Source organism: Giraffa tippelskirchi, chromosome 5 (assembly GCF_054371585.1).
Source record: "Giraffa tippelskirchi isolate mGirTip1 chromosome 5, T2T-mGirTip1v1.2.pri, whole genome shotgun sequence".
Taxonomy (NCBI): domain Eukaryota; kingdom Metazoa; phylum Chordata; class Mammalia; order Artiodactyla; family Giraffidae; genus Giraffa; species Giraffa tippelskirchi.
Window position 1 is genome coordinate 125184554 of NC_137279.1, and position 7111 is coordinate 125191664.

Below are 7111 nucleotides of genomic sequence, written 5' to 3' on the forward strand. Positions count from 1 at the left end.
GTTTGGCTCTAAGTGAGTGACCATACTATCATGGTTATCTGGGTCATTAAGACCTTTTTTTTATAGTTTTTCTGTGTACTCTTGCCACCTTTTCTCACTCTCTTCTGTTTGTTAGGTCCTTGCTATTTCTGTCCATTATTGTGCCCATCTTTGCATGAAATACTTCCTTGGTATCTCTAATTTTCTTGAAGAGATCTCTTCAAGAGATCTCTTTCTTATTCTATTGTTTTCTTCTATTTCTTTTCATTGTTCACTTAGGAAGGCTTTCTTATCTCTCCTTGCTATTTTTTGGAACTTTGCATTCAGTTGGGTTTATCTTTCCCTTTCTCCTTTGCCTTTAGCTTCTCTTCTTTTCTCAGCTATTTGTAAGGCCTCCTCAGACAATCATTTTGCCTTCTTGCATTTCTTTTTCTTGCTACACTTGCTACAGTGAGTTGGCTCTTAAAGACCCTTCCCTGTTTTCTGGATGAGATATGCCAGCAGTCTCACTCAACTGTATAAACATTGACTCTTGAAACTATCAGTGTTCTGCAATGCTATTGGACCACGTTTGGTCCAGCATGCTTGATAGAAGATGGCCACCACTGCTGTTTCAGGATTCATGACTTCTTCCTCCAGCAGTGCAGCTTGCTGCGTCATGTGCCACATCAAAGGAACATTATTATCTTTTGTCCAACCACCAACAGGGTGAAGGAGAAAGACAGGGAACCTGTAGGCCCTCTCTAGAAGTTGCTTTTGAGTATCCTGCATTAAAATATCATGTCCATTGTACACTAGGTTTTGTAATTAAATACAAAGACTGCATCAGCATTCATGTCTTTAAACATCTGCTTTAGCTCAGTAAGAGTGGAATACTGATCAAGATCATTCATTCCAATAAATTTGGTCAAAGACTTGAAGATCTCCTTCTATCAGCCAATCTCCTTTCTCTAAAACAATCTTGATGTAGGGGTGGTCCTGAATGCTGTTCCTTCCTATCTAGCACAGTGCTCTTTCTTTCTGTGTTAAAAAAAAAGCTCAGTGTTGTAAAGAAGAGCCACATGGTGACTCTTCTACATCAGAGAAAATGCTGTCCAGATGTCCAGCATTTATCTTCTTGAGTAGCTGTCAGAACTACAGGCACTGACAAATTAAAATGACACCCCCATCCAGAAGACAATCAAAATGAAGGCATTGCAAGTTCTGCCTCTCTCTCATAAAACCATTCAATGGGTTGGGACAACCTTCTGCCAAAACCTGTAGTCACTGCATATCCACTTTATTAATTTTTAATGCTGTAATTTTTCTCCATCTGTTTTTGCCAAATGAAGTTTATTTTCTGGCACACACAGGATGTCACAGGTACAACACCCTGTTCCCAGAGAAGTTCCATAACTCTTACTGCACACAATCATTTCTATCACAAGTCTATTTTCAGCATCAGTTCAGGGGCCTTGGATTTTTATATTCAGAACTGATTCCAATGAAATCTTCATTTCTCTAGCCTGTGCTTTTTGTTAGAGTCTTTTAATAGCTCTGTTCACAAACATACAGGGAAGCATCAACAAATACTTCCAAAAAAAAAGGCAAACACACCCTCAGGAATTTGTCATGCATTATGGTGATCTTGAATATTGTTGCTGTTGTTGTTCAGTTGCTAAGTTGTGTCTGACTCTTTGCTATCGCATGGACTGTAGCTCATCAGGTTCCTTGTCCCACTATCTCCTGAAGTCTGCCCAAATCCATGTCCATTGAGTTGGTAATGTTACATAACGATCTAATCCACTGCCACCCCCTTCTCCTTTTGCCTTCAATCTTTCCCAGCATCAGTGTCTTTTCCAGTGAGTCAGCTCTTGGCATCAGCTGGTCCAAGTATTGGAGCTTCAGCTTCAGCGTCAATCCTTCCAGTGAATATTCAGGGTTGATTTCCTTTAGGATTGGCTTACTTGATCTTCTTCTAGTCCAAGGGACTCTAGAGTGTTCTCTAGAACTACAATTGGAAAGCATTGATTCTTCAGCTCTAAGCCTTCTGTATGGTCCAACTGTCACATTGGTACATGGCTACTGGAAAAACCATAGCTTTGACTATACACATCTTTGTTTGCAAAGTGTTGTCTCTACTTTTTAATACGCTGTCTAGGTTTGTCATAGCTTTCCTTCCAAGGAGCAAGTGTCTTTTAATTTCGTGACTGCAGTCACCATCTGCAGTGATTTTGGAGCCCGAGACCTCGAGTATAAAGTAATATGAAACATGTGATGCACACTAAGCCACCATCTGTAAATAGCTTAGTAACTCTGCAACTCATCAAACATTCTCATCTCTGTTCAAGACTAAAGCCAAGGTTTTTATTGAGACCTTGATAAATGTTGTCACCATCCAAAGTGTAGCATGATATCCTGGCAAGCCAAGTACTCCTCCAAAACCATGCTCACTGTGATCTTTCCTGCTCCAGATAAGCCTGCCAGTGAAACTCTGCAACCACAAAAGCCTCCTCTGGTTTCAACCACCTGGCCCTTGTTTCTGTCAACAGTGAGCTTGATGGGTGCCTTTATTTGCCCTCTGCCTCTCCCAGTTCTGCATGTTATTGCTCAATATGGCTTTCTTATACAGGTTCCCCAGGTAGTAGAGGTTCTCCATGGCTGTAGAGAGCACACAGGGTGCCAGGGTTCTCAGCCCCTAGACTGTAGAAGGAAGAGGGGAGGTCTGTGGGGGCAGGGCAGAGCCAGAAAGTACGCTCTGACTTATGCACTTTGTGCTCTAGATTCTGGTTGTGTGGCCTGTTGGCTGCATTTCTGCCATGGATCAGGGAATTATATGGGATATGGGACTTTTCTTTTCTTCTGATATCTTTGACTGATTTTGGTATCTGGGTAACACTGACCCAGTAGAATGAGTTCCTTCTCCCTTTATTTTGTGGAAAAGGTTGTGAAGGGTTGCTATTAATTCCTATTTAAATGTTTGATAAAATTCACCTGTCAGCTAATTCTGAGCTTTGTTTTGTGGGAAGTCTTTAAATTACTATGTCATTCTTTTTGTTATCGGTCTACTCAAATTTTCTATTTTTTCTGGAGTCAGTTTTGGTAACTTTTATTTCTAGGAATTTGGTCATTTCCTCTAAATTATCTAATTTGTTGGCATACACTTGTTTACAGTATTTTCATGTGATACTTTTTATTTTTGCAAGTTTGGTAAGAGTACTACCTTTTAATTACTATCCTGAAAAGGTAATCATTATCATGCCTTGTATGGTAAATACTTCCTTAAGCTTGTATTCCTAAACACTATAGTTTTAAGTGTCTTCTGAATTTCACACAAATTAAATCACACAGAATATGTTCTTGGCTTCTGTTGCTCAATTTTATGTTTGTAAATTTAGCCCTGTACTTACAATTTGTTCATCGCATTGCTGTGTACTATTCCATTGAATGAATACAGACACACCTTGTTTCACTGTATTACAATTTTTAGACATTAATGGTCTGTGACAATCCTGTGTCTAGCAAGTCTATGCGTGTTGTTTTTCCAAAAACATTTGCTCGCTTCATATCTCTTGTCACATTTTGGTAATTCTCACAATATTTCAAATCCTCCACCGGCAAAAACATTTGCAACTTGCTGAAGGCTCATGATGGTTTTCATGTTTTAGCAATGAGTCATTTTTAAATTAAGGTTTATATATATATATATTTAGACAAATGCTATCATATGCCTAATAGACTATGCATGTGTACACGCCAAGTTGCTTCAGTCTTGTCCGACTCTTTGCAACCCTATGGACTATAACCCACCAGGCTCTTCTGTCCGTGGGATTTCCCGGGCAAGAACACTGGAGCAGGTTGCCATTCCCTTCTCCAGGGGATCTTCCCAACCCAGGGATTGACCCACATCTCTTACGTCTCCTGCATTGGCAAGTGGATTCTTTACTACTATCGCCACCTAGGAAGCCCCATGTTTTCACTATACTATAGTCTATTAGGGCTTCCCAGGTGGTGCTATTGGTTAAGAACCCACTTGCCATGCAAGAGACATGACACATGGGTTCAATCACTGGAGAAGAGAATGGCAACCCACTCTAGTATTCTTGCCTGGGAAATCTTATAGGCAGAGGAGCCTGGCAGGCTACTGTCTATGTGGTCTCAAAGAGTCAGACACGACTGAGTACATAGATACCTTACACATAATATACTGTACATATCAAGTGATTTTGAGTCACTTAATAAGAAATCGCACTATGTATTAATCCCTTTAGTATTTCTTTCTCCCTCTTTTTCTTTTCACTACAATAAAAACAGTCTTCCATTATTATCTGTCATATAGGTTCAATGCTGTTACTTCTAGGAGGTCAAAGTGTGACATAGGAGATATTGATCTAGTAAAAATAGATGAGAGGCATAGAGTTATTTACTAACAACTCACCCAAGAGCTATGGATGATACACAAAAGCTAAGATACACATACTATTAATATATAGATACATACTATGTAGAAAACTCACTAGCTATACTTTCTGTGTCAGGAAATGTATAACTTTCCTTACTATAACCTCAGTACATGAATTAGAGTATATGAGGGGAATTACCACACCTTTGATATTTCTATTTATCTCCATGATACATGTATGTGGTGATGTCCTTTTGCATTTTTATCAGGTGTTTGGATGAAGCTGGATTCAAATGAACAAATAAATAAATCCAAATAAGTTATTTTGAATATCACTGTTGTAAATATATATGTATATATGTGTATACATGTATTATACTATATACATATATAGTCATACATATAGTCTCATACATATAATGTTACTCATGCATTTTAAAAAACTGGTTGCTAAAAAATTTATGAAGTATTATAAAATATCAACAAATAAAATATTAGTAAAATAAATGCAGACAATATCAAAATAAAATAATATTCGATGTAAACAAATCTTAATTCCAAAGGTCATCTTCGTATTGTCTCAAGATTCAGCTGCTTAGTTTTAGTAGTTCTAGATTTTATGAGCTTGGATTGTTAGTACTTAGACATGACAATAAAAATAGTAATTTCATTCATAGATATAAACTGCATCATTCATCTATCCATTTTGAGATTATTCAGGCCTAATATATGCATAGCAACAATATATTAGGTATTTAATCAGGGAAGACAAGAGTTGGATTTACAAAAAGGATACAAATAAAAGTCTCACTCTGAGAAATTATAACAAATTCAACATTGATTAAACATTACTGACAAATGCAAGGTAATATGAGAAGTAATAAAACACATACACACAAATCCATTAACAACAGTAATTATTGAATAAGGACTTATTTTATCTCAGGAACTCTAGATGTTTCATCTGTATCATGTCTAATCCTCAGAGAGACACTGTGAGGTAAGCGTTCTCTCCATTTCAGTTACAAGGAAATTAAGTCACAAGGAAGTGAAGTAACTAGCCCAGTGTTACACAGGATTAGTGATTCTGGATTTAATCTCTAATCGTCCAAGCTTCGAAGTCTGCAGAGGCCCTCCCTGGGTGATGCTGCCTACCTAGTGCAAGGCAACAAACACATCAGTAAAAATGACACATCTAAGGCTTGGGAATGGATCACTTTCCAGATGTCAATTTAGGATTAAGTTGTTCTTTGTTTCTAAGATGAGAGTAGCCTTTCTGGAAGAGGTAATATTTAAACTGCACTTTAAAGACAGTTTTGAATGTGGAATGGAGTTGATGAAGGAAGACATTCCCAGAGCAAGCCATAAAGACGCTAAGCAATGTGAGAAATGGGAAGTTAAAAGCCAGGACCTGTCATTAGTGTCAGTACCCAGATGGTTGGGTCAAAAATGGAGAGGAATTTGGAGCAAGTAAGGATAGAGAGAGTGGTGGAAGAACTTCTAAAGTATACGTCCTGGAAATGAGGGAGTCTGGGGTGGCTTGGGGAGGGGAGGGGATCATGGCTAAAGAGCAAGTATGTGAGGCCTAGAGTCAGAAACCAAGAATCAGTAATGGAGGACTGTCCTGGGCTAAAATCAGGAATGTTAATGCAAGTCACTGAGTTTTCACAGGAAATCAAGAATTAAGTATAAACAGGAATCATAAAGGGAAGAAAGGAATAGAACTAATATTTATTCAATATTATCAATCTTAAACATTATATTAAGAATACTAAAGCATTATTGAACAATTGTTACATTATTTACTCCTTGCAACAAACCTTCAACCTATATATTATTATTCAGAAATGAAGGAAATCAACCTCAGAATGCTTAAGGAGCTTGCAAATATGGATATGTCTAGTGCTGAGTGAGGTCAGGGTAGGCACTCAAGTCTGTATGCTTATAATGCCCACATTTCTCCCAAATACCAAATGTGTATTTAGCATGGAATACTGGAAAGGGACTTTCTGAGCAGGGAATACAAAAATATGTCAGTTCCTGCCCGCAGAGGATATGCACACCAATCATACAACTCAACAAAAAGATACCAAAAGCTTACTTTTGTATTTCTGTTATCAAGTACTGAGTCACAACCTTTGTCCTTGAGTAAGAGACCGCTGACAAATATTTACTTGATCCAATCATTCAAATATTCCTACATAAAAGATTTCCTTTTACACACATATTCTTTAAAATGTAGTTTCATCCATTTTGGTAGATGGCTTTATTTTCCTATTTGTAACTTCAGTGTAATCTCGTTTGGGGAGGTGATCAGTTTCTGCTCTGTGACGTTGTTCCAGAGGCCTCACCCTACATCCCACTGCCCCAGTGTCTCTCAGCATTTAGTAATAGGCCTAGGTGGGGAAGATCCCCTGGAGTAGGAAATGGTAACCTACTCCAGTATTCTTGCCTGGAGAATACGATGGAGAGAGGAGTCTGGCGGGCTACAGTCCATGGGGTCATAGAGATTTGGACACGACTGAGTGACTAACACACCTACTTGACTCCCATATTATTTTCATTACTCTGTCTTTGGGTGTTAGGTTTTTCCCTGCAGTCCATTGAGTGAGCAATGTAACTTGCTCCCTGTTAAAATGTTCGCTTGAAGAAACAGCTCAAAATCAACAGCAAATCTAGTGTCACTACCTCGGAGTAAGATTGTTGTTCACAGAACTGAAAGAAAGTAGAATGATTCTAATACATCATAAA

The 7111-nt window shown here is 38.2% G+C and overlaps 1 pseudogene; it reads right to left on the reverse strand.

Annotated features, from left to right (window-relative positions):
• Window positions 1-384: 384 nt before the first annotated feature.
• Window positions 385-2617, reverse strand: LOC145505263 (bifunctional 3'-phosphoadenosine 5'-phosphosulfate synthase 1-like; annotated as a pseudogene).
• Window positions 2618-7111: the final 4494 nt, after the last annotated feature.